Raw genomic sequence first — 25,219 nt, 5'->3', positions numbered from 1 at the left:
CCAATTCTTCAAGGAGTTAGAGAGAACAATTTGCAAATTCATCTGGAATAACAAAAAACCCAGGATAGCTAAAGCTATCCTCAACAATAAACGGACTTCAGGGGAAATCACTATCCCTGAACTCAAGCAGTATTACAGAGCAATAGTGATAAAAACTGCATGGTATTGGTACAGAGACAGACAGATAGAGCAATGGAATAGAATTGAAGACCCAGAAATGAACCCACACACCTATGGTCACTTGATTTTTGACAAAGGAGCAAAAACCATCCAATGGAAAAAAGATAGCATTTTCAGCAAATGGTGCTGGTTCACCTGCAGGTCAACATGTAGAAGAATGCAGATCGATCCATGCTTATCACCCTGTACAAAGCTTAAGTCCAAGTGGATCAAGACTTCCACATCAAACCAGACACACTCAAACTAATAGAAGAAAAACTAGGGAAGCATCTGAACACATGGGCACTGGAAAAAATTTCCTGAACAAAACACCAATGGCTTACGCTCTGAGATCAAGAATAGACAAATGGGATCTCATAAAACTGCAAAGCTTCTGTAAGGCAAAGGACACTGTGGTTAGGACAAAACGGCAACCAACAGATTGGGAAAAGATCTTTACCAATCCGACAACAGATAGAGGCCTTATATCCAAAATATACAAAGAACTCAAGAAGTTAGACCACAGGGAAACATATAACCCTATTAAAAAATGGGGTTCAGAGCTAAACAAAGAATTCACAGCTGAGGAATGCCGAATGGCTGAGAAACACCTAAAGAAATGTTCAACATCTTTAGTCATAAGGGAAATGCAAATCAAAACAACCCTGAGATTTCACCTCACACCAGTGAGAATGGCTAAGATCAAAATCTCAGGTGACAGCAGATGCTGGCGAGGATGTGGAGAAAGAGGAACACTACTCCATTGTTAGTGGGATTGCAGACTGGTAAAACCATTCTGGAAATCAGTCTGGAGGTTCCTCAGAAAATTGGACGTTGAACTGCCTGAGGATCCAGCTATACCTCTCTTGGGCATATACCCAAAAGATGCCTCAACATATAAAAGAGACACGTGCTCCACTATGTTCATCGCAGCCTTCTGTATAATAGCCAGAAGCTGGAAAGAACCCAGATGCCCTTCAACAGAGGAATGGATACAGAAAATGTGGTACATCTACACAATGGAAAATTACTCAGCTATCAAAAACAACGAGTTTATGAAATTCGTAGGCAAATTGTTGGAACTGGAAAATATCATCCTGAGTGAGCTAACCCAATCACAGAAAGACATACATGGTATGCACTCATTGATAAGTGGCCCAAGTGCTTGAATTACCCTAGATCCCTAGAACAAACGAAACTCAAGACGGATGATCAAAATGTGAATGCTTCACTCCTTCTTTAAATGAGGAAAAAGAATACCCTTGGCAGGGAAGGGAGAGGCAAAGACTAAAACAGAGACTGAAGGAACACCCATTCAGAGCCTGCCCCACATGTGGCCCATACATATACAGCCACCCAATTAGACAAGATGGATGAAGCAAAGAAGTGCAGACTGACAGGAGCCGGATGTAGATCGCTCCTGAGAGACACAGCCAGAATACAGCAAATACAGAGGCGAATGCCAGCAGCAAACCACTGAACTGAGAATAGGACCCCCGTTGAAGGAATCAGAGAAAGAACTGGAAGAGCTTGAAGGGGCTCGAGACCCCATATGTACAACAATGCCAAGCAACCAGAGCTTCCAGGGACTAAGCCACTACCTAAAGACTATACATGGACTGACCCTGGACTCTGACCTCATAGGTAGCAATGAATATCCTAGTAAGAGCACCAGTGGAAGGGGAAGCCCTGGGTCCTGCTAAGACTGAACCCCCAGTGAACTAGACTGTGGGGGGGATGGCGGCAATGGGGGGAGGGTTGTGTGGGGAATACCCATAAGGAAGGGGAGGGGCAGGGGCATGTTTGCCCGGAAACCGGGAAAGGGAATAACACTCGAAATGTATATAAGAAATGCTCAAGTTAATAAAAAAAATAAATAAAAAAAATAAAATGCATTAGCAGAGAAAAGAAGTTAAGAAAAAAGTTCAGGCTCAAAAACACACACACCATTGGAAATTTAGCATTTAACAAAGCTATGGTTTTGATTGGTTGCAAAGTTTGGGAGTTAAAGAATAAGCAGAAAAATGCACCAGTCTCTTTTGGCAAAGATATATGTTTACACAGGATGACAAAATGTCATGTAGACTTCAAGGTGAACTGTGGAATGTAAATGTTCAGCCAATTGTTGTGAACTGGTGCACCCTTGTTAATATTCCCAGCTGGACTGCTGCTAAAACAGGGTTACCTCCTGTCTGATGATTCTGGATTTTTTAAAAAAAACTAAAACATGTTTTTGTTGTTGTTGTTTTGAATGGGGTATAAAGAATAAAAGAAGAAATGACAAAAAAAATAAAATTAAATTAAAAAAAGAATAAAAAAAAAGATACTGAAAATTTCAATTTTAGTTATCTAGGTAATTGACTTTTTGTTTTAAGAACAATACCTACTTAAATATTGAAGAACATTTTTTCTTCATTTTCCACTCGCAATAGCCAACATGAAAGTTTGTAAATAGACCCAACATCATTAAATCAATTCGTTCCCTCCATTTTGTGTTCTTTAAGAGTTTTATGGTATACTCAGTTCAGGTTTGAAAGCCCCAAGAAGTTTTCAGCATCTTGCCTCCAATTCTCGTTCTTGGAAAGCTCAGAGGCAGCCAGCCTTTCCTGACTGATGAAGAGCAACACAAAGCTAAGAAGCCCTCTAACCTCACTTCAGCATGATGGCTTTCCTTCTTGCTTTGTTACCTCTTTGAAAGTGAATCCAACTACAAGAAAAGGTCTTTTAAGAGACAAAGTCATTGCTAAAATGAATATTTGCAGACTTCCTTTGGATCTTCCTAGATTTCTAGCCACACTTTCATTTGTAGAAAGTTTCTACGACTTTTAAGTCCTATATTCTTTGCTTTTCTACTAGTCTATTTTTCAGGTATTAGATGTTTACAGCTTTTGTAATAAGTTATAGCATCCAGAAAAATTACTGTCTATCTAATCTATCTATCTATCTATCTATCTATCTATCTATCTATCTATCTATCTATCTATCTATCTATCTATCCACATACCCACTCTATCCACCGTCCGTCCGTCTGTCTATGTATCTATCTATCTATCTATCTATCTATCTATCTATCTATCTATCTATCTATCTATGTATCTATCTATCTATCTATCTATCTAATCTATCTATCTATCTATCCACATATCCAATCTATCCACCCATCCATCCATCCGTCCATCTGTCTGTCTGTCTATCTATCCATCCACATACCTACTCCATCCACCCATCCACCCATCTGTCTGTCTGTCCGTCTGTCCGTCTATCTATCTATCTATCTATCTATCTATCTATCTATCTATCTATCTATCTATCTATCTATCTATCTATCTATCTATCTATCTATCTATCTATCTATCTATCTATCCACATATCCACTCTATCCACCCATCCATCCATCCATCCGTCTGTCTCTCTGTCTGTCTATCCATCCACATACCTACTCCATCCACTCATCCACCCATCTGTCTGTCTGTCTGTCCATCTATCTATCTATCTATCTATCTATCTATCTATCTATCTATCTATCTATCCATCCACACACTCACTCCATCCCTCCACCCACTCTATCTATCTATCTATCTATCTATCTATCTATCTATCTATCTATCTATCATCTATCTATCCATTTATTTATCAAATGTTCATTCAGAAATCCAAGCTCTTGAAATTATTTTTTGAGAGTGATATTATGTTGAAAAGTTATACATTGGGAGTGTTGGTGAATTATGATCAAGGTCATGGCAAACACATTGCTTTTTCTAGTGGCTGCATAATTATGACGTCTTTGATGATAAATCTGCACCCATTGAAAATGCATTTAACTTATCTTGGTGATTTTGATTTATTGACCTTGCAACAGGCAAGGTTGCCCATTTATTAGTGCTTGTTTTATATCTCAGTGACTGGGGAGATTGTACATTAGAGGCATAGCCTAAAGTTAGTCTAGCTGTGTCATATTTTATAGCGAGCATCTAATCAGGGAAGCACTTTTTTGATATTTCTATTGTGATATTATATTGCTTTTAATATAGAGAGAGCATGTGATTTTAATTTAGAGTACCTCTTCTCATGAACAGTATTACTCGTGAGCAATCAGCTTCACTTAGGGGACATAAGTTAAATAATTTAAATGAAAAGCAACAGTGACAGAAAAGATGTATTCTGATTAGCTTCTTTCTGAACTTTTCTTCAACATGGACAAATGACCCTATTGAATTTTACTAAAATTATTCTTACTTTTCATTATATAGGGGAACCCTTTAGCGTTTCTCTGGAAGAGCCTAAAAAATTCTTAAAAGTCTGTAAATAGAATGAAAACTTAAGGAATGTGGGCACCAAGTGCCAAAATTTAGAATAAGTTCCAGGGTTAAATTGACTCCTAAAGGAGGTACACATTAATCCAAGCTTTTCTTCTGTGTTACTGTAACTTGAAGCTCCATAGATTTGTTAGTGCTCTGAGCTTGGGTCCTAGGATCACTGATTTTCACAGTATTGTCAATTAAGCCTGGATAATTCTTTGTTTTCTGGGGGCTGTTCTGTGTATTGTAGTGTGTTAGTGTTATATCTGGCCTGTGTCTATTATGTGTGGGTAGGACTACCCCAATTGGGAAATGTTTCTAGGAGCTGGGGAGACAGCTCAGGATAAAAATATATAGAATCTTTGTCAGTTATATACATACACATATAACTTTTGATGATTGCTATCCTTTGGGTCAAATGCTAATAATTCTGGCCCCAAAAGATAAATCAAATATAAATCAAGTAAATTATTCTGTGAAAGTATTCTTAATTTCCTAAGTGAGCTGGAATAGAGGTGAATGTTTTTTTTGGGGGGGGTGATGACCATCCAAATCTAACACCTTTGGGAACCTGGTTGATATTTGCATTTAGTATAAAAAAGCTGTTATGAATTCCAAAAACCATACTAAGATGCAGTAAGTCAATTCCTTTGAAATGATAAAGTGTAAAGATAGCATTATATCCACCTTAAAGTAACTGCCCTATTACTTTGATTGAGATAATTAGCCTGGTGTAGACTGGGTTATTCATTCAGAGTAGACTACACGCAATTATCACCAGATAAGAGCTGATATTCTAGAGCTGCTTCCCACATAGCATGACTAACTTTATATTTTAGGGAAAATATATTTTCCCTATATATTATAGGGAAGAAGTTAGCTATAAATTTCCATCATGATTTTAATATGGCACAGCGTAGGGTATAATTTACAATGAAAGTATTTGACCAATATGAATGGGAATTCGTATTTTAGTATTTTCTTTTTTATTTTTTTCTCATCCCAATTGGGATTTATTATACATTTCTTTTTAAATTTATTTATTCACTTTCCATACCAATCATAGCCTCCTTCCTTCCTCTCCTCCCAGCCCTACCTTCCCACCACTCTTTCCCCAATTCCATTCTCAGAGAAGGAGCCCCCCTTACCAAAGGTATGAACCTGCCCTGGCACATTTTCTCCCACTGAGACCAGACAGGGCAGCCCAGCTGGAGGAAAGGGAACTAAAGCCAGGCAACAGAATCTGAATCTTACAATTTTAAAATACAAGTTTAGGTAGTGAGCATAAGGTTTTATTTTGATGAGTATCAAGGAACCTGAGTTTTAAGTTGTAGGTGATAGCAATTCACACTGAGGTCCTTGTGCCTCTGCAGCAAGCAAGCATTTGCCAACTGAATAGTCTTCCCTGGGAAATAACTTTCTTTCTTTCTTTCTTTCTTTCTTTCTTTCTTTCTTTCTTTCTTTCTTTCTTCCTCTCTTTCTTTCTTTCTTTCTTTCTTTCTTTCTTTCTTTCTTTCTTTCTTCCTCTCTTTCTTTCTTTCTTTCTTTCTTTCTTCCTCTCTTTCTTTCTTTCTTTCTTTCTTTCTTTCTTTCTTTCTTTCTTCCTTCCTTCCTTCCTTCCTTCCTTCCTTCCTTCTTTTCTTTCTTTCTTTCTTTCTTCTTGAGTTAAAAAGAAAGAAGATTAATTCAAAAGTTCTGGTTTGGGTTATAGATATCACAAATAAGAAACTTTTCCCTTCCCTTCCCTTCCCTTCCCTTCCCTTCCCTTCCCTTCCCTTCCCTTCCCTTCTCCCTTTCCCTTCCTTTCCTTTTCTTTCCTTTCCCTTCCTTCCTTCCCATCCCTTCCCTTCTCCCTTTCCCTTCCTTTCCTTTTCTTTCCTTTCCTCTCCCTCTCCCTCCTGTCTCTTTGTTTCTTTCCTTTTTTCTTTTTAAATGAAGGGTTATTTACTGAACACTCAGCGAAGCAACATATCCCCAAAGGGAGATTAGATTGTTCAACACTTTAAAAAAATATCATTAATCATTTTTTTTTACAGTTCAGTTGTTATCCCTCTCTGGGTCCACCTTCTGACAGTTCCTCATCCCATTTCTCCTCCATGATCTCCAAGAGGGTGTCTTCAATTCACCCCCTAACCTACCAGGCCTCCTCCTCTCTCTGGGGCCACAAGTCTCTCTAGGGTAAGGAGCATCTTCTCTCACTGAGGCCAGACCAGGCAATCCTCTGCTCTATATGTGTCAGGGACCTCATATTAGCTAGTGTATGCTGCCTGGTTGGTGGCTCAGTGTCTGAGAGGTCTCAGGGGTCTAGGTTAGTTGAGGTTGCTTGCCTCCCCATGGAGTTGCACTCCTCCTCAGCTTCTTCCAACCTTTCCCTAATTCAACCATTGGGGTCCCTCTCTTCTGTCCATTGGTTGGGTATAAGCATGTAACTCTTTCAACTGCATGTTGGGCCTCTTGGGCGGCAGCCATGCTAGGCTTTGTCTATAAGCACACCATAACATCAGTAATAGTGTTAGGTCTTGAAGCCCCCCTGACCCCCTTGAGATGAATCCCAATTTTGGCTGGTAACTGGTCCTCCTTTCCCTTGTGGTAGCCAGAAGCTGGAAACAATCCAGATATCATACAACAGAAGAAAGGATATAGAAAATGTAGTTTATTTACACAATGAAATACTATTCAGCTATTAAGATTGAGGTCATTATGAGTTTTTCATGCAAATGGAACTAGAAAATATCATCCTAAATGAGGTAACTCAAATCCAAAAGGACATGCATGGTATCTTCTCTTTGTTTCTTATTGAGATAAGGTTTCTATTTGTATCCTAACTGTCAGACCAGGCTGGCCTCCCATTGTCAGAGATCTAACTGCCTCTATCTCCTGAGTGTTGCACCAACATGCTTGACAGAAAAGCCTCTCTGACTTAGTATCTTTTACCCCTTCTACTCCCTTTCCATGCAAATTTTGAAAATTACGAATAAATGTAAAATTTTAACACAGAGAAGTTTACCAAGAGCAAAGTATATATTTTATGATATTTTCATATCATATTAATGATATGAAATATTTATTAGAAGCTAAGTGTAGTCACACATTTCTAAAAAACAGTTGACAGTGTTGAGATAGTAATGTAGTTAAAATTTTAATTAAACAGTACAAGGGCAGTGGCTTTGATTATTACCAGATAGGAATGCCTTGTCACCTGGGGAGGGCAAATTTTGTAAGTAGCTAGAACAGAGGGTCTGCCTTAATTTCTATCATAAAGGCAAACAAAGTCATTTGGGAGGTAGAGGTAGGCAGATCTCTGTGAGTTCGAGGGCTGCCTACTCTATGTAGTAAGTTCCAGGACAGCCAAGATTTCATAGTGAGAGCTGGCCTCAAAAACCAAGACCAAGACCTGACCCCTGCAAACAACCCCCCTCAAAAAAATAAAAAACACCCAACCCAACCCTAACCTAACCAAACCAAAAGACAAAGAGAAGCTGGAGAGATAAATCAGTGCTTAAGATCACTTGTTGCTTTTATAGATAGATTACTGGGGTTCGCCTGGCAATGTATAAACAACAATAACTCTGGTTCTAGGGAAAATATGCCCTCCTCTTGTCCATTCTAGCTCCTGCACATATGCGATGAATATACATCAACTTAGGCACTCATTTATGCACATAAAATAAATAAATATATTTTAAAGGCCAGACAATAAACCGTTTCTCATTTCTTCATTTAATACATGAAATTAGGTAGGAAAAAGTATTCAAAAATGTATTTGCACCAACAGTGCAATTTAAACCATTTAATTACAAACCTTATAAAATTAGATTATATTTTGCTAAATTTTAAGAAGATACGCTACAAATATTTTGAAAAATAGGAGTTTTAGGAGAAGAGGTGGGTGGGAATGAATGTAGAAGGTAGAACTGCTTGGTAGAATTTTGGTGTAAAGCCTGTAGGGGCGGGCCCTTTACATCTGTGTCTTACATGCATCTTTGCAATATAGAATTACATCAAATATTTCTGGTGATCTTTTTCATGTCCAAGTTAGGAGTGAAAAGCGTGTAATTAATCTTAAAAGAGTACCTGTAGGGTCACTTCCACATGGCAAAGGATTTGACCTCTGTCAGAGTGATGTGGCTCTTGGGAAGTTGTCACCAAGGAAAAGAAGCATTTGGATTTATCTGTTCACTCAGAGGAGTATTAAAGCATACTCTGACTTCTGAAGTCTGTTTCAAAGTCAAATGCCTTCCTTTGAGAATACTTTGCTGTTCACTTATAAAACTGGAAAAGGGCATTTCTGACATTGCTGTAGTCTTTTAGTTAGGAGCAGAGACTGAGCAGTGGCCACCAGCAGGGATAATTTAAGGGCCCCTCAGAAGGGTCTTCTATCAAAACATATCTGCGTGCATGAAGCCTATATATTTCTCTTTCTTGAACTGATTGAAATTCTGCCTACAGCACATTTACTTACATTACAGTGCCCTCTTTAAAAAATGTATTCCAGGGAGGGTTAAATAGTCTATTAATCAATCATTCACAGTCCAATGTGACTCAGTTTAATTAAATTGCTTTTTTTTCTAGGTAATGGAAGTTTTGATGAGGGTCAGGAGGAGAGAAGAGGTAAGTAATTTTCTCCCTGAGACTAACTTCAGCTGAATGTCAAAGTGGACTCACTTTTGACATCTGAAGGGCAGTGTGAGGGCACAGGATGATACCTGGGATGAAGAAGTGAAGAGACAGACTAGAAGAGTAAAGAAAGAAAAGAAGTATGGGGAAATATTAAAAAAAATGCTGAAGCATTTTTTAAATTTCTTTTTTAGAATTTAGGTTATTTTACTGACTTTGACTAATGTGAAATAACATTCAAAACTCCATATATAGGATATAAACCTGTACCCTCATGTTGCTTTGAACATTTATTGTGATTATTAATTTTGTTTCAGGTTGATTTCATTCTAGTGTCTGCTTTCAGCAGCACACACACACACACACACACACACACACACACACACACACACACACATGCATGTACACATGCCTACCTCTGGGTTAGGGGCATGGAAGAGTGTTCACCTTAGGTTTTAAAGCTGATTACATGGGGAATCCAAGGCATTGTAAGTTTGGTTACACTGTTCTCTTACAGGGAGGTTAAACTTAAAGATGCTGAATACACAGCAGAACCCCAGATTGAATAGCCTCTAATGATCTCAAGGCATACAATTAACTAGGTTGCAAGGTTTGGCAAAAACTTAATCTCCTTAAAGTCAGGAGGTATTCTCAGAGGAAGATATCAGCACTCTTCAGCAGCCCTTACCTGCCACTGCAGTGTCTTCTCCATGAGTAGCACTCCTGTTTGAATCTCCCTTCTCCAGTTCCACTGAACACTGCAGAATGTGATCTACATTAGCCCTTCTGCGGATCCCTTTTTCCTCTATCAGAAAGTATTATGTAAATCAGTGCAATGTTTGTGTAAACCATCAGAGGAGCACAAAGCTCCCTTAATATTTCTTAGTTAGGCCATCAAAAATGCCACCAAGGGAATTGTGCTGGCATTATATATAATATCTTGAATCCAATGTTGAGGACACAGGCATGTTTTGTCTCTTTTGAAGGTAGTTTAGTGCATGAGGTATTGCCCTAGAGCTGAAATGCATGGGGCACAACACAGTGAAGATCCTGCTTTAACTTCAGGATAAGAGACCAGTTTTGATTAGGATGGTTTTGAGACCAGTCAGAAAAACCATCCTAATCTTACAGCATTATTTTTATTTTCCATTACTCCATTTGAGTGTTGATACACAGTTATGGCTGCTGTCTTTAAACACATTACCTACCAACAAAAGGTAACTGAAGATGGGATCAAAGTCATGAACACTTTGACAAAGTCAAAGACACATGTTAAAATGTTCTGTTGTAGTCTCCCACTATTATTGTGTGAGGTGAAATGTGTGCTTTGAGTTGAGCAAAGTTTCTTTTATGAATGTAAGTCCCCTTGCATTTGGAGAATAGATGTTCAGAATTCATAGTTCATCTTGGTAGATTTTTCCTTTGATGAGTATGAAGTGTCCTTCCTTACTATCTTTTTTGAGAACTTGGTTGAAAGTCGCTTTTATTCTACTTTAGAATGGCTACTCCAGCTTGTTTCTTGGGACCATTTGTTTGGGAATTTGTTTTCCAGTCTTTTACTCTGAGATAGTGTCTGTTTTTGTCACTAAGGTGTGTTTTCTGTATGCAGCAAAATTCTGGATCCTGATTCTGAATCCAGTTAGTTAGTCTATGTCTTTTTATTGGGAAATTGAGTCCATTCATGTTAAAAGATATTAAAGAAAAGTGATGTTGCTTCTTGTTATTTTTGTTGTTAGAGGTGGAATTATGTTTGTGTGGTTATCTTCCTATTATTTTTCTTTTTTAATATTATTTTTCTTAGATACTTTATGTATTTACATTTCAAATGTTATTCCCTTTCTCCTCCTCTCCCGTACCCCCTCTCCCTTTTCCTGCTTCTATGAGGATGGTCCTACTAACACCAACTCATTCCTACCTCAACCTCCTAGCATTCCCCTAAATTGGTGAAATGAGCCTTTACAGAACCAAAGGCTTTTCCTCCTATTGATGTTAGACAATATGGTCTTCTGTTACATATGCAGCTGGAGCCATGGGTCCCACCATGTGTATTCATTGGATGGTCGTTTAGTATCTGGGAGCTCTGAGAGGGAGTCTAGTTGATAATATTGTTTTTCTTCCTATGGGGTTCTTCAACTCATTCAGTCTTTTCTCAAACTCCTTCATTGGGGTCCCCATGTTTAGTCCAACTGCAAGCATCCTCTTCTGTGTCAATAAGGCTCTGGCAGAGCCTCTCAGGAGACATCTATACCTGACTCCCGTCAGCAAGCACTTCTTGGCATCAGGAATAGTGACTGAGTTTGGTGACTGCATATGAGATAAATCCCCAGGTGGAGCAGTCTCTGGATGACCATTTCTTCAGTCCCTGCTCCATTCTTTGTCCTTGTATTTCCTCCCAAGAGCTGTTCTTCATTCTAAGAACTGAAGCATCCACATTTTGGTCTTCCTTCGTCTTGAGCTTCATATGACCTGTGAATTGTTTCTTGGGTATTCCAAGACTTTGGATTAATATCCAATTATCAGTGAGTACATAACATGTGTGTTCTTTTGTGACTTGGATACCTTACTAAGGATGATATTTTCAAGTTCCATCCAGTTTGCCTAAGAATTTCATGTAGTCATTGTTTTTACTAGCTGAGTAATACTCTATCATGTAAATGTACCACCTTTACTATATCCATTCCTCTGTTGAAGGCTATCTGGGTTGTTTCCAGCTTCTAGATGCTATAAATAAGATGGCTATGAACATAGTGGAACATGTGTCCTTGTTATATATTAGAGCATTTTTGGGTATATGCCCAGGAGTGGTATAGCTGCGTCTTCAGGGAATACTATGTCCAATTTTCTGAGGAACCGCCAGGCTGATTTCCAGAGTGGTTGTACCAGCTTGCCTTCCCACCAACAATGGAGGAGTCTCCCTTTCTCCACATCCTTGCCAACATCTGTCATCTGAAATTTTGATTTAATCCATTCTGCCTGGTATGAGGTGGAATCTCAGGGTTATTTTGATTTGGATTTCCATGACGACTAAGGAGGTTGAAAATTTCTTTAAGTTCTTCTTGGCCATTTGGTATCCCTCAGTTGAGAATTCTTTGTTTAGCTCTGTACCCCATTTTTATATAGGATTATTTGGTTCTCTGGAGTCTAACTTCTTGTGTTCTTTGTATATTTTAGATATTAGCCTTCTAATGGATACACAGTTAGTAAAGACCTTTTCCCAATCTGTTCATTGCTGTTTTGTCCTCTTGACAGTGTCCTTGATCTTACAGAAGCTTTGCAATTTTATGAGGTCCCATTTGTTGATCTTAAAGCAAAAGCCATTCTATTTCATTGATCTAACTTCCTGTCTCTGTACCAATACCATACAGTTTTTTTTTAATCACTATTGCTTTGTAATACAGCTTGATGTCAGGGATGGTGATTCCCCCAGAAGTTCTTTTATTGTTGGGAGTTTTTGCTATCCTGGGTTTTTGTTATTCCAAATGAAGCTGCAAATTGCTCTTTCTAACTCTATGAAGAATTGAGTTGGAATTTTGATGGGGATTGCATTGAATCTGCAGATTACTTTTAGCAAGATGGCCATTTTTACTATATTAATCCTGTCAATCCATGAGCATGGGAGATTTTTCCATCTTCTGAGATCCTTGTCAATTTCTTCCTTTTTTTTTTTATTATTAACTTGAGTATTTCTTATTTACATTTCGAGTGTTATTTCATTTCCTGGTTTCCGGGCAAACATCCCCCTAATCCCTCCCCCTCCTCTTCTTTACCGGTGTTCCCCTCCCCATCCTCTCCCCACTGCCGCCCTCCCCCCAACAAATAATCATGTTCACTGGGGGTTCAGTCTTAGCAGGACCCAGGGCTTCCCCTTCCACTGGTGATCTTACTAGGATATTCAATGCTACCTATGAGGTCAGAGTCCAGGGTCAGTCCATGTATAGTCTTTAGGTAGTGGCTTAGTCCCTGGAAGCTCTGGTTGCTTGGTATTGCTGTACATATGGGGTCTCGAGCCCCTTCAAGTTCTTCCAGTTCTTTCTCTGATTCCTTCAACGGGGGTCCTATTCTCAGTTCAGTGGTTTGCTGCTGGCATTCGCCTCTGTATTTGCTGTATTCTGGCTGTGTCTCTCAGGAGAGATCTACACCCGGCTCCTGTCTGCCTGCACATCTTTGCTTCATCCATCTTGTCGAACTGGATGGCTGTATATGTATGGGCCACATGTGGGGCAGGCTCTGAGTGCGTGTTCCGTCTGTGTCTGTTTTACTCTTTGCCTCTCTATTCCCTGCCAAGGGTATTCTTGTTCCCCTTTTAAAGAAGGAGTGAAGCATTCACATTTTGATCATCTGTCTTGGGTTTCATGTGTTCTAGGCATCTAGGGTAATTCAAGCATTTGGGCTAATAGCCACTTATCAATGAGTGCATACCATGTCTGCTTTTCTGTGATTCGGTTACCTCACTCAGGATGATATTTTCCTGTTCCAATCATTTGCCTACGAATTTCATAAAGTCATTGTTTTTCATAGCTAAGTAATATTCCATTGTGTAGATGTACCACATTTTCTGTATCCATTCCTCTGTTGAAAGGCATCTGGGTTCTCTCCAGCTTCTGGCTATTATAAATAAGGCTGCTATGAACATAGTGGAGCACGTGTCTTTTTTATATGTTGGGGCATCTTTTGGGTATATGCCCAAGAGAGGTATAGCTGGATCCTCAGGCAGTTCAATGTCCACTTTTCTGAGGAACCTCCAGACTGATTTCCAGAATGGTTGTACCAGTCTCCAATCCCACCAACAATGGAGGAGTGTTCTTCTTTCTCCACATCCTCGCCAGCATTTGCTGTCACCTAAGTTTTTGATCTTAGCCATTCTCACTGGTGTGAGGTGAAATCTCAGGGTTGTTTTGATTTGCATTTCCCTTATGACTAAAGATGTTGAACATTTCTTTAGGTGTTTCTCAGCCATTCGGCATTCCTCAGCTGTGAATTCTTTGTTTAGCTCTGAACCCCATTTTTTAATAGGGTTATTTGTCTCCCTGTGGTCTAACTTCTTGAGTTCTTTGTATATTTTGGATATAAGGCCTCTATCTGTTGTCGGATTGGTACAGATCTTTTCCCAATCTGTTGGTTGCCGTATTGTCCTAACCACAGTGTCCTTTGCCTTACGAAGCTTAGCAGTTTTATGAGATCCCATTTATCGATTCTTGATCTTAGAGCAAAAGCCATTGTGTTTTGTTCAGGAAATTTTTTCCAGTGCCCATGTGTTCCAGATGCTTCCCTAGTTTTTCTTCTATTAGTTTGAGTGTATCTGGTTTGATGTGGAGGTCCTCTATCCACTTGGACTTAAGCTTTGTACAGGGTGATAAGCATGGATCATTCTGCATTCTTCTACATGTTGTCCTCCAGGTGAACCAGCACCATTTGCTGAAAATGGTATGTTTTTCCATTTGATGGTTTTGGCTCCTTTGTCAAAAATCAAGTGCCCATAGGTGTGTGGGTTCATTTCTGGGTCTTCACTTCTGTTCCATTGGTCTATCTGTCTGTCCCTGTACAAATACCATGCAGTTTTTATCAGTATTGCTCTGTAATACTGCTTAAGTTCAGGGATAGTGATTCCCCCTGAAGTCATTTTATTTTTGAGGATAGTTTTAGCTATCCTGGGTTTTTTGTTATTCCAGATGAATTTGCAAATTGTTCTGTCTAACTCTTTGAAGAATTGGATTGGTATTTTGATGGGGATTGCATTGAATCTGTAGATCGCTTTTGGTAGAATGGCCATTTTTACTATATTAATCCTGCCAATCCATGAGCATGGGAGATCTTTCCATCTTCTGAGGTCTTCTTCAATTTCCTTCTTCAGTGTCTTGAAGTTCTTATTGTACAGATCTTTTACTTGCTTGGTTAAAGTCACACCGAGGTACTTTATATTATTTGGGTCTATTATGAAGGGTGTCGTTTCCCTAATTTCTTTCTCGGCTTGTTTCTCTTTTGTATAGAGGAAGGCAACTGATTTATTTGAGTTAATTTTATACCCAGCCACTTTGCTGAAGTTGTTTATCAGCTTTAGTAGTTCTCTGGTGGAACTTTTGGGATCACTTAAATATACTATCATATCATCTGCAAATAGTGATATTTTGACTTCTTCTTTTCCGATCTGTATCCCCTTGACCTCCTTTTGTTGTCTGATTGCTCTGGCTAGAACTTCAAGAACTATATTGAATAAGTAGGGAGAGAGTTGGCAGCCTTGTCTAGTCCCTGATTTTAGTGGGATTGCTTCAAGTTTCTCTCCATTTAGTTTAATGTTAGCAACTGGTTTGCTGTATATGGCTTTTACTATGTTCAGGTATGGGCCTTGAATTCCTATTCTTTCCAGGACTTTTATCATGAAGGGGTGTTGAATTTTGTCAAATGCTTTCTCAGCATCTAATGAAATGATCATGGGGTTTTGTTCTTTCAGTTTGTTTATATAATGGATCACGTTGATGGTTTTCCGTATGTTAAACCATCCCTGCATGCCTGGGATGAAGCCTACTTGATCATGGTGGATGATTATTCTGATGTGCTCTTGGATTCGGTTTGCCAGAATTTTATTGAGTATTTTTGCGTCAATATTCGTAAGGGAAATTGTTCTGAAGATCTCTTTCTTTCTTGGGTTTTTGTGTGGTTTAGGTATAAGAGTTATTGTGGTTTCATAGAAGGAATTCGGTAGTGCTCCATCTGTTTCAATTTTGTGGAATAGTTTGGATAGTATTGGTATGAGGTCTTCTATGAAGGTCTGATAGAATTCTGCACTAAACCCGTCTGGACCTGGGCTCTTTTTGGTTGGGAGACCTTTAATAACTGCTTCTATTTCCTTAGGAATTATGGGGTTGTTTAACTGGTTTATCTGTTCCTGATTTAACTTCGATACCTGGTATCTGTCTAGGAAATTGTCCATTTCCTGCAGATTTTCAAGTTTTGCTGAATATAGGCTTTAATAGTAAGATCTGATGATTTTTTGAATTTCCTCTGAATCTGTAGTTATGTCTCCCTTTTCATTTCTGATTTTGTTAATTTGGACACACTCTCTGTGTTCTCTCGTTAGTCTGGCTAAGGGTTTATCTATCTTGTTGATTTTCTCAAAGAACCAACTTTCTTTCTATGGTCCTTTTTGTTTCTACTTGGTTGATTTCAGCTCTGAGTTTGATTATTTCCTGCCTTCTACTCCTCCTGGATGTATTTGCTTCTTTTTGTTCTAGAGCTTTTAGGTGTATTGTCAAGCTGGTGACATATGCTCTTTCCTGTTTCTTTCTGCAGGCACTCATCGCTATGAGTTTTCCTCTTAGCACAGCTTTCATTGTGACCCATAAGTTTCGGTATGTTGTACCTTCATTTTCATTAAATTCTAAAACATCTTTAATTTCTTTCTTTATTTCTTCCTTGACCAGGTTATCATTGAGTAGAGCATTGTTCAATTTCCATGTATATGTTGGCATTCTTCCCTTATTGTTATTGAAGACCAGCTTTAGGCCGTGGTGGTCTGATAGCACGCATGGGATTATTTCTATCTTTCTGTACCTGTTGAGGCCCGTTTTTTGTCCAATTATATGGTCAGTTTTGGAGAAAGTACCATGAGGAGCTGAGAAGAAGGTATATCCTTTTGCTTTAGGATAGAATGTTCTATAAATATCTGTTAAGTCTATTTGGCTCATGACTTCTCTTAGTCTGTCTACGTCTCTGTTTAATTTCTGTTTCGATGATCTGTCCATTGATGAGAGTGGGTGTTGAAATCTCCTACTATTATTGTGTGAGGTGCAATGTGTGTTTTGAGCTTTAGTAAGGTTTCTTCTACGTATATAGGTGCCCTTGTATTTGGGACATAGATATTTACAATTGAGAGTTCATCTTGGTGGATTTTTCCTTTGATGTATATGAAGTGTCCTTCCTTATCTTTTTTGATGACTTTTAGTTGAAAATCGATTTTATTTGATATTAGAATGGCTACTCCAGCTTGCTTCTTCTGACCATTTACTTGGAAAGTTGTTTTCCAGTCTTTCACTCTGAGGTAGTGTCTGTCTTTGTCTCTGAGGTGTGTTTCCTGTAGGCAGCAGAATGCAGGGTCCTCGTTGCGTATCCAGTTTGTTAATCTATGTCTTTTTATTGGGGAGTTGAGGCCATTGATGTTGAGAGATATTAAGGAATAGTGATTATTGCTTCCTGTTATATTCATATTTGGATGTGAGGTTATGTTTGTGTGCTTTTCTTCTCTTTGTTTTGTTGCCAAGACGATTAGTTTCTTCCTTTTTCTAGGGTATAGCTTGCCTCCTTATGTTGGGCTTTACCATTTATTATCCTTTGTAGTGCTGGATTTGTAGAAAGATATTGTGTAAATTTGGTTTTGTCATGGAATATCTTGGTTTCTCCATCTATGTTAATTGAGAGTTTTGCAGGATACAGTAACCTGGGCTGGCATTTGTGTCTCTTAGGGTCTGTATGACATCTGTCCAGGATCTTATGTCTTTCATAGTTTCTAGCAAAAAGTCTGATGTGATTCTGATAGGTCTGCCTTTATATGTTACTTGACCTTTTTCCCTTACTCTGTTACTATTCCTTGTTTATTTTGTGCATTTGGTGTTTTGACTATTATGTGATGGGAGGAGTTTCTTTTCTGGTCCAATCTATTTGGAGTTGTGTAGGCTTCTTGTAGGCTTATGGGCATCTCTTTAGGTTAGGGAAGTTTTCTTCTATGATTTTGTTGAAGATATTTACTGGTCCTTTGAGCTGGGATTCTTCACTCTCTTCTATACCTATTATCCTTAGGTTTGATCTTCTCATTGAGTCATGAATTTCCTCTATGTTTTGGACCAGTAGCTTTTTCCGCTTTACATTATCTTTTATAGTTGAGTTGATCATTTCTATGGAATCTTCTACTCCTGAGATTCTCTCTTCCATCTCTTGTATTCTGTTGGTTAAGCTCGTATCTACAGCTCCTTGTCTCTTCTTTTGGTTTTCTATATCCAGGGTTGTTTCCATGTGTTCTTTCTTGATTGCTTCTATTTCCATTTTTAATTCCTTCAACTGTTTTATTGTGTTTTCCTGGAATTCTTTCAGAGATTATTGTGACTCCTCTCAATGGGCTTCTATTTGTTTATTTATGTTTTCCTGGAATTCTTTTAGGGATTTTTGTGATTCCTTTCTGTAGGCTTCTACTTGTTCTCTAAGGGAGTTCTTCACATCTTTCTTGAAGTCCTCCAGCATCATGATCAGATATGATTTTGTAACTAGATCTTGCTTTTCTGGTGTGTTTGGATATTTGTGTTTGCTTTGGTGGGAGAATTGGACTCCAATGACGCCATGTAGTCTTGGTTTCTGTTGCTTGGGTTCCTGCGCTTGCCTCTTGCCATCAAATTATCTATAGTGTTACTTTGTTTTGCTATTCCTGACATTGGCTAGACTGTCTTATAAGCCTGTGTTTCAGGAGTGCTGTAGACCTGTTTTCCTGTTTCCTTTCAGCCAGTTATGGGGACAGAGTGTTCTGCTTTCGGGCATGTAGTTTTTCCTATCTACAGGTCTTCAGCTGTTCCTGTGGGCCTGTGTCTTGAGTTCACCAGGCAGGTCGCTTGCAGCAGAAAAGTTCGTCTTACCTTTGGTCCCGAGGCTCAAGTTTGCTCATGGGGTGTTGCTAATGAGCTCTCCGTGGCCGCAGCAACCAGGAAGTACTGCACTGCCCTATCTGGCAGCTTCAGTGCACCAGGGTTCCAGATGGCATTTGGTGTTTTCCTCTGGAATCAGTAATTTGTGTAGGGAGCAGTCTCTTCTGGTTTCCCAGGCGTGTCTGCCTCTCTGAAGGTTTAGTTCTCCCTCCCATGGGATTTGGGTGCAGAGAACTGTTTATCTGGTCGGTCCCTTCAGGTTCTGGTGGTGTCTCAGACGCAGCGGACCTGCTGCTCCTGGGCCCTCCTCTATGGGAACCCAGAGGCCATATACAGTTTCCACTTGGGCCAGGGATGTGGGCATGGGTGGGCAGTGTTGGTGGTCTCTTCTGCTCTGCAGTCTCAGGAGTGCCTACCTGACCAGGCGGTGAGGGCTCTCCCCCACGGGGTTTTGGAGCAGAGAGCTGCTGGGGGCAGCGATTTCTTTCTTTAGAGTCTTGAAATTCTTGTCATACAGATATTTTCACTTGCTTGGTTAGAGTCACACCAAGGTATTTTATATTTGTTGCTATTGGGAAGAGTGTTGTTTCCCAGATTTCTTTCTTAGCCTGTTTATTCTTTGAGTAGAGAAAGGTTCCTGTTTTGAGTTAATTTTATATCCAGCCACTTTGCAAAGTTGTTTACCATCTGTAGGATTTCTCTAATTGATTTATTGGGGTCACTTACATATAATATCATATCATCTGCCATAATAAAAGAACTTCTGGGGGAATCACCCTCCTTGACCTCAAGCTGTATCTTTTACCAAGCTGCTAAAACCATCCAATGGAAAAAAACAAAAAAAAAGATGGCATTTTCAACAAATGGTGGTGGTTTATCTCAAGGTCAGCATGTAGAAGAATGTAAATCAATCCATACTTGTACAAAGCTCAAATCCAAGGGGATCAAGGACCTTCACATAACACTAATAGAAGAGAAAGGAGGTAAGAGCACATGGGTACAGGGGAGATTTTCCTGAATAGAACACCAATGGCCTATGCTCTAATTTCAAGAATTGACAAATGGGACCTCATAAAATTTCAAAGCTTCTGTAAGGCCAAAGACACTGTCAATAGGACAAAGGGCAACTGGGAAAATATCTTTACTAATCCTACATCTCAAATGAGGAATATCAGATGTCTGGGAAGCATATAAAGAAATAGTTATCAGGGAATGCAAATCAAAACAACCCTGAAATTTCAACTCACACCTGTCAGAATGGATAAGATCAAAAACTCAGGTGACAACAGAGGCTGGCAAGGATGTAGAGAAAGAGCAACACTACCCTATTGTTAGGGATTGCAAGCTGGTACAACTACTCTGGAAATCAGTATGGTGGTTCCTCAGAAAATTGGATAAAGTACTACCTGAAGACCCAGCTATACCACTCCTGGGCATACACCCAAAAGATGCTCCAACATATAACAAGAACACATGCTCCACTGTTCATAGCAGCCTTATTTATAATAGCCAGAAGCTGTAAAGAACCCAGATGCCCTTCAACAGAGAAATGGATACAGAAAATATGGTAAATTTACACAACAGAATACTACTCAGCTATTGAAAACGACTTCATGAAATTCTTAGGCAAATGGATGGAACTTGAAGATGTCATCCTGAGTGAGGTAACCTAATCACAAAAGAACCCACATCGTATGTACTCACTCAAGAATTGACAAATGGGACCTCATAAAATAATAATAAGAGGCTATTAGCCCAAAGATAAAATTCACAAACAGCATAAAGCTCAAGAAGAAGGAAGACCAAATTGTGGATGCTTCATACCTTCTTAGAAGGGGGAACAAAATATAGGAGACAAAATGTGGAGCAGAAACTGGAGGAAAGGTCATCCAGAGACTGCCATACCTGGGGTGATCCATCCCATATACACTCAGCAAATCCAGATGCTATTGCAGATGCCAAAAGTGCATCCTTATAGGAGCCTGATATAGCTGTCTCCTGAGAGGCTCTGCAATAGCCTGACAAATACAGAGGCAGATGCTTGCAGCCAACCATTGTACTGTGTGGATCTCTAATGGAGGAATTAGAGAAAGGACTGAAGGTTCTAAAGGAGTTTGCAACCCCATAGGAAGAACAACAATAAACAATAACAACCAACCAGTCACCCCAGTGCTCCCAAGGGACTAAACCACCAACAAAAGAGTACACATGGAGAGACCCATGACCTTGTTGGGCATCAATAGGAGGAGAGGCCCTAGGTCCTGTGAAAGCTTGATGCCTATGTTTAGGGGAATGCCAGGGCAGGGAGTCGGGAGGGAGTCCATGAGTAAGGGAGTACTCTCATAGAAGCAGGGAGATGGGGGATGGGATGGGGGTTAGAAGGGGAATCCATCAAAGGGGATAACATTTGAAATGTAAATAAAGAAAATATCCAATAAAAGAAAAGAAAAGGTATTCTGTTGTTCGACAGTTTTCTGGAATATACTTTAGGAAAAATTGAACAGAAACAGCATTTTTAAAGAATTTACATCTTTTGGCTAAGGTTGGATATCTAACTTTGTAGTGATGTGACTTTATGAATATTATGATCTTTAATTAGAATGTCTTGTAAATTAGCATCATATAATATATCATGTGCTCCTGCCTGAGATTTTTACATTTGATTTTAATCTTGCTGAGTTGCAGTGTAATTGTATAAATAGTCTTACGCTATCAAAAATAGGTGTCAGATGCATATTTCACTTACACATATGGTAAAATTTCTCCTGTGAAATAAAATGTTGCTAATCTTTCCATTGAGTCTAAATATGGCTCCCTTCTGATGCAATTAGTGTAGCCCATACTGTGCAGTAGAGGAAGGAAATGTTAAATCAAACATTAAAAAGTGGCTAAGAGGATTTCATTACCAAACCAATTCTATAATTTCCACAGACTTCTGGAAAATGTTATTCACCTCCCAGGGAAAACTTTGGCAGAAAGTTGGGTTTTGCTTGGCACTTTCTTTTAGTCAGTTTGGTCTCTGGTTTGCTTGTTCTCAGTGTCAGTTGTGTAAATACATTTTTTTTCATGTGTTGAAGTGACCGGTCCAGCAGATCCAGTTATTCAGGGTCCCGAAGAGGCATTCTACCTGTAGGTCAAGGGGGTGGAGAGAAGGAGACAAAGCAAAGTTCTGTTGTCGAGGTCTCGTTTAATGAGAGGAATGTACAGCATTTAAAACTCTGAGGCAGGAATTGAAGCTTAGGGTGGGAGAGTATTGGGAAGTGCCCAAGGATATAAGGTGAATCACTAAACTGCAAGATATCCTCCTTAGACAAAGAGACAACAGTCTTCCGGGGACATGTTCTTTGAAAAGGTCGAACCCTTCTCATGAATCTGCTCAGGGACATCTGGTGTTTGCTCAGGCTGAAACATCCTTTGATTGCTCCTGGAATCTTCCTGGAAGAGGCTTTTGTCCAACAATCTCATAATCTTACAGCAGCCACCTTAGGGGTGAGCTTCTGCCATACAGCCCAGAGTCCCATAGCCACCTTGAGCTATGCAGTCACAAAGCGGCCAGGCCCAAATCCAATACGGCTCCCTACATTGAAGAAAAATAACTTCAGTTGTCAACAGTTATTTATTCATTCTTTCATCTCTCTCTCTCTCTTTCTCTCTCTCTCTCTCTCTCTCTCTCTCGATATCTGTCTATTGCTATTTGATCTCTACTTTGGGCATACAATTTAGAAGTCACTTGCAATAGCTTAAATGTTTGTCCTTTGCCTGTCATATGGGATTCAGGTGTTCTGCTCATTCTAAGATAGACTCTTTACCAAAGCACCACTGTGGTATAAAATAAGAACATATATGCATAATAGTTAGAGTTTTATATAGAGAACATTTTTAGAATTCTCAGTCATTCAGAAGCATAAACATAGAATGTAATTAAAATAATTCCAGGTTGAAATGATGAGGAGATTCACTGAAAGATGAAAAAAGGCAACAAAGAACAGCCATAAAATTTATCAACAAATAATGTTGCCTACAGAATGACACTTATTTATAATGAAATTGGGAGAATGTATGACACTGTTGGAGCTTATATTGGAATTTAGAGCTTATATAAATTTATTTGGACTTAATATTGCTTTTGTTTTTAATGACTTAAGGTTTGGATTTTCTAAAATAAACAGTGCTGTACAATTAGATCAATGGTCTAACATATAAGAGGTATTTGTGTAAATTAATAAGTATCTTTACATTAATATTAAGGATGATTTAAAATAAAAACACTGAAGTTAAGTGATTGAATTAACTGCCTCATCCCTAAACTTTATTTCCATAAATAAAAGCTAGTTTAGGTATCTATTAATTTGATAACAGATGGAAGTGAATATGTATGTGGGTGTATGTTTTACCTTAGTATGTAGCCTGACCCCAAGTTGTCTCCAACTAGGATTCAAAGATAATGAGCAATTATATGTCATTATCACCTTTGTTATTAAGTCTTTGGCTTATGTTCTAGGGAGAATTTCATCTTTAATTATGCAAGAACTCTCTGCTTAGCCTTTAACTCTTAATTTAAGGACCAAGTCATCATTGCTTAGTTACCATCTCAACCTCTCTCATATGATTTTTTAAACTCACCAAGCACTTTAGGGTTTCCTTCAATCCTTTTTGCATTGAATTCACAGAAGTTGTAAGTGACTTTATTGTTAGGACTATAATTAAAGCAGTATTCATTTTCTGTATTCTTCAGATTTTTTAAGGAAAAACACCCAGTAAAACACCCACAGTTATTTATAGGTATAAAATAGATTTGTTATAGGAATTTATTCTTACTATTCTGGAGGTTAGGAAAAAAAACCACAGACCCAAGGATGACAAAGATTTAGGTGTCTTTTAGTCAGACCAGAAAGTCTGGGCAGGGGAAGGCAGGGACAATTCATACCCTGTTCAAGCAGAGTAGTACTGGAGGGGAACAAGTCTGAGCCGTGTACAGTAGCATGTATAAGAATACCATAATGAAATATATGTTATGTTGAGTTAAAAAAATTGAAAAATAAAAAAGCATAAATTTCCTTTTCCTGGACTTTTTTGTTCTGAGTTCTCTACAGATTGCATAATGCCTATTGACTTTTAGTGAGCTCCAATCTTCCTTACGGAATTTACTGATCCATTACCTTCTGTCTTCTGGAAACACCCTCCTATATCATTTCATTGTATAATGTGCCTCCTCTTAGCCCTGTCAAGATGGTGCACATATTTAAACTATTACACCTTCCTTTCAAACAGAATAATATATTTGAGATATGGTGGTAAACAATAGGAAAGAACTATATGCATTTATGTTTGCTGTCTATGTGGTTTAACAATGTGTACACTTAAATCTATCGTCTGGTTAGATCATTACTATACTTATTACAAAAAATAATAAGCCATCAAGAAGACTTAAAAGATTAGATAATCAGTCTAAAATGATTAGAGTGGACAAATGTAGAGACAAGATTTGAATCTAGGGGTTTCTAATTTCAAAAATCTTGCTTTTAACTACTAACATTTGCCAACCCTTTGAAAGCCATAATCTTGAGTTATTATAAATAAATAGTACTTGGTTCTGCAGACTCAGTGATGAGCAAAGACAAACATAGTTTATCCTTCCATTTTATTTCTAGTCTCATTGGAGATGATTAATGGTTTTAAAATATTCATAATGCCAAAAATGCAAGTCCAGTAAATGTGCATAAGGTAGAATATAGGTCCATGTGCCCAAGTAATGTTACCTGGAGAAGCCTGACAAGGCAAAGGAAAGGACATATAGAAATTACTAGTAGGTCACGACGAAGGAATATTCCAGAGGGAAGCAAGTACACAGATCTCCTGGAAGGGAAAAGCATGGTGTTCTGGAGATTAAAACTGAAAGCAGTAGAAATGAAGTAGAAAAAAAAGGAAAAAAAAGAAAAAATGAAAAAAAGAAGAAAAAGGAAAAAAGAAAAAACAGGAAAAAAGAGAAAAAAGAAAAAAGGGAAAAAAGAGAAAAAAGAAAAAAAAGAGAAAAAGGAAAAGAAAAGAAATGAAATCGAAGTCAGGGAGGTGAAGTAAAAGTCAAGTCAGTATGAAGAGTTGGGAAGACATACTGCTACAGCTGGGTAACACTATAACAATCAAACATTCAGGATTGGCCTTTCAAAGTTTTTGAGAACTATTCATTTGAGAACAGAAAGAGTTTAAACTGTGTAATGATTAGATTTATGATCAATACCGATGAGATTTTCTTTTATGTACTTCATCTCTTCAGTGACCATCAAAGATAGGGTAGACCTCTTTATTACCAACTTCGGCTGAATATGCTTACCAAAGAGCCAGTGTTGCTTTGACTCTCCCTTTCAGTTGCAGTTTGCTAACATTTTTCTTATGTTTTCAGATTTTCAGCTGAAATAATTGTGCAAACATCTCTGTAGAACTATGAAACACTATAAGTTAGACAGCTTTAAAAGCTGCAGCTTTGCATTTAGTGTCAACCAATATTATTACTCTTTAATCTAG

At 38.5% G+C, this 25,219-nt stretch overlaps 1 long non-coding RNA gene across 1 annotated transcript in view; it reads left to right on the top strand.

Annotated features, from left to right (window-relative positions):
- The window catches only part of LOC108353192 (uncharacterized), a 39,421-nt gene extending 26,606 nt beyond the window's left edge, over positions 1 to 12,815 (top strand). Inside the window, exon 3 of the long non-coding RNA XR_005496701.2 lies at positions 9,030 to 12,815. This is a non-coding gene — a long non-coding RNA (uncharacterized LOC108353192). The remainder of the gene's footprint in view (positions 1 to 9,029) is intronic.
- The last annotated feature ends 12,404 nt before the right edge of the window (positions 12,816 to 25,219 follow it).

Source organism: Rattus norvegicus, chromosome 19 (assembly GCF_036323735.1).
Source record: "Rattus norvegicus strain BN/NHsdMcwi chromosome 19, GRCr8, whole genome shotgun sequence".
NCBI classification, from domain to species: domain Eukaryota; kingdom Metazoa; phylum Chordata; class Mammalia; order Rodentia; family Muridae; genus Rattus; species Rattus norvegicus.
Note: the sequence above shows the minus strand (reverse complement) of the source record. Positions and strands in the feature narration are given on the sequence as shown.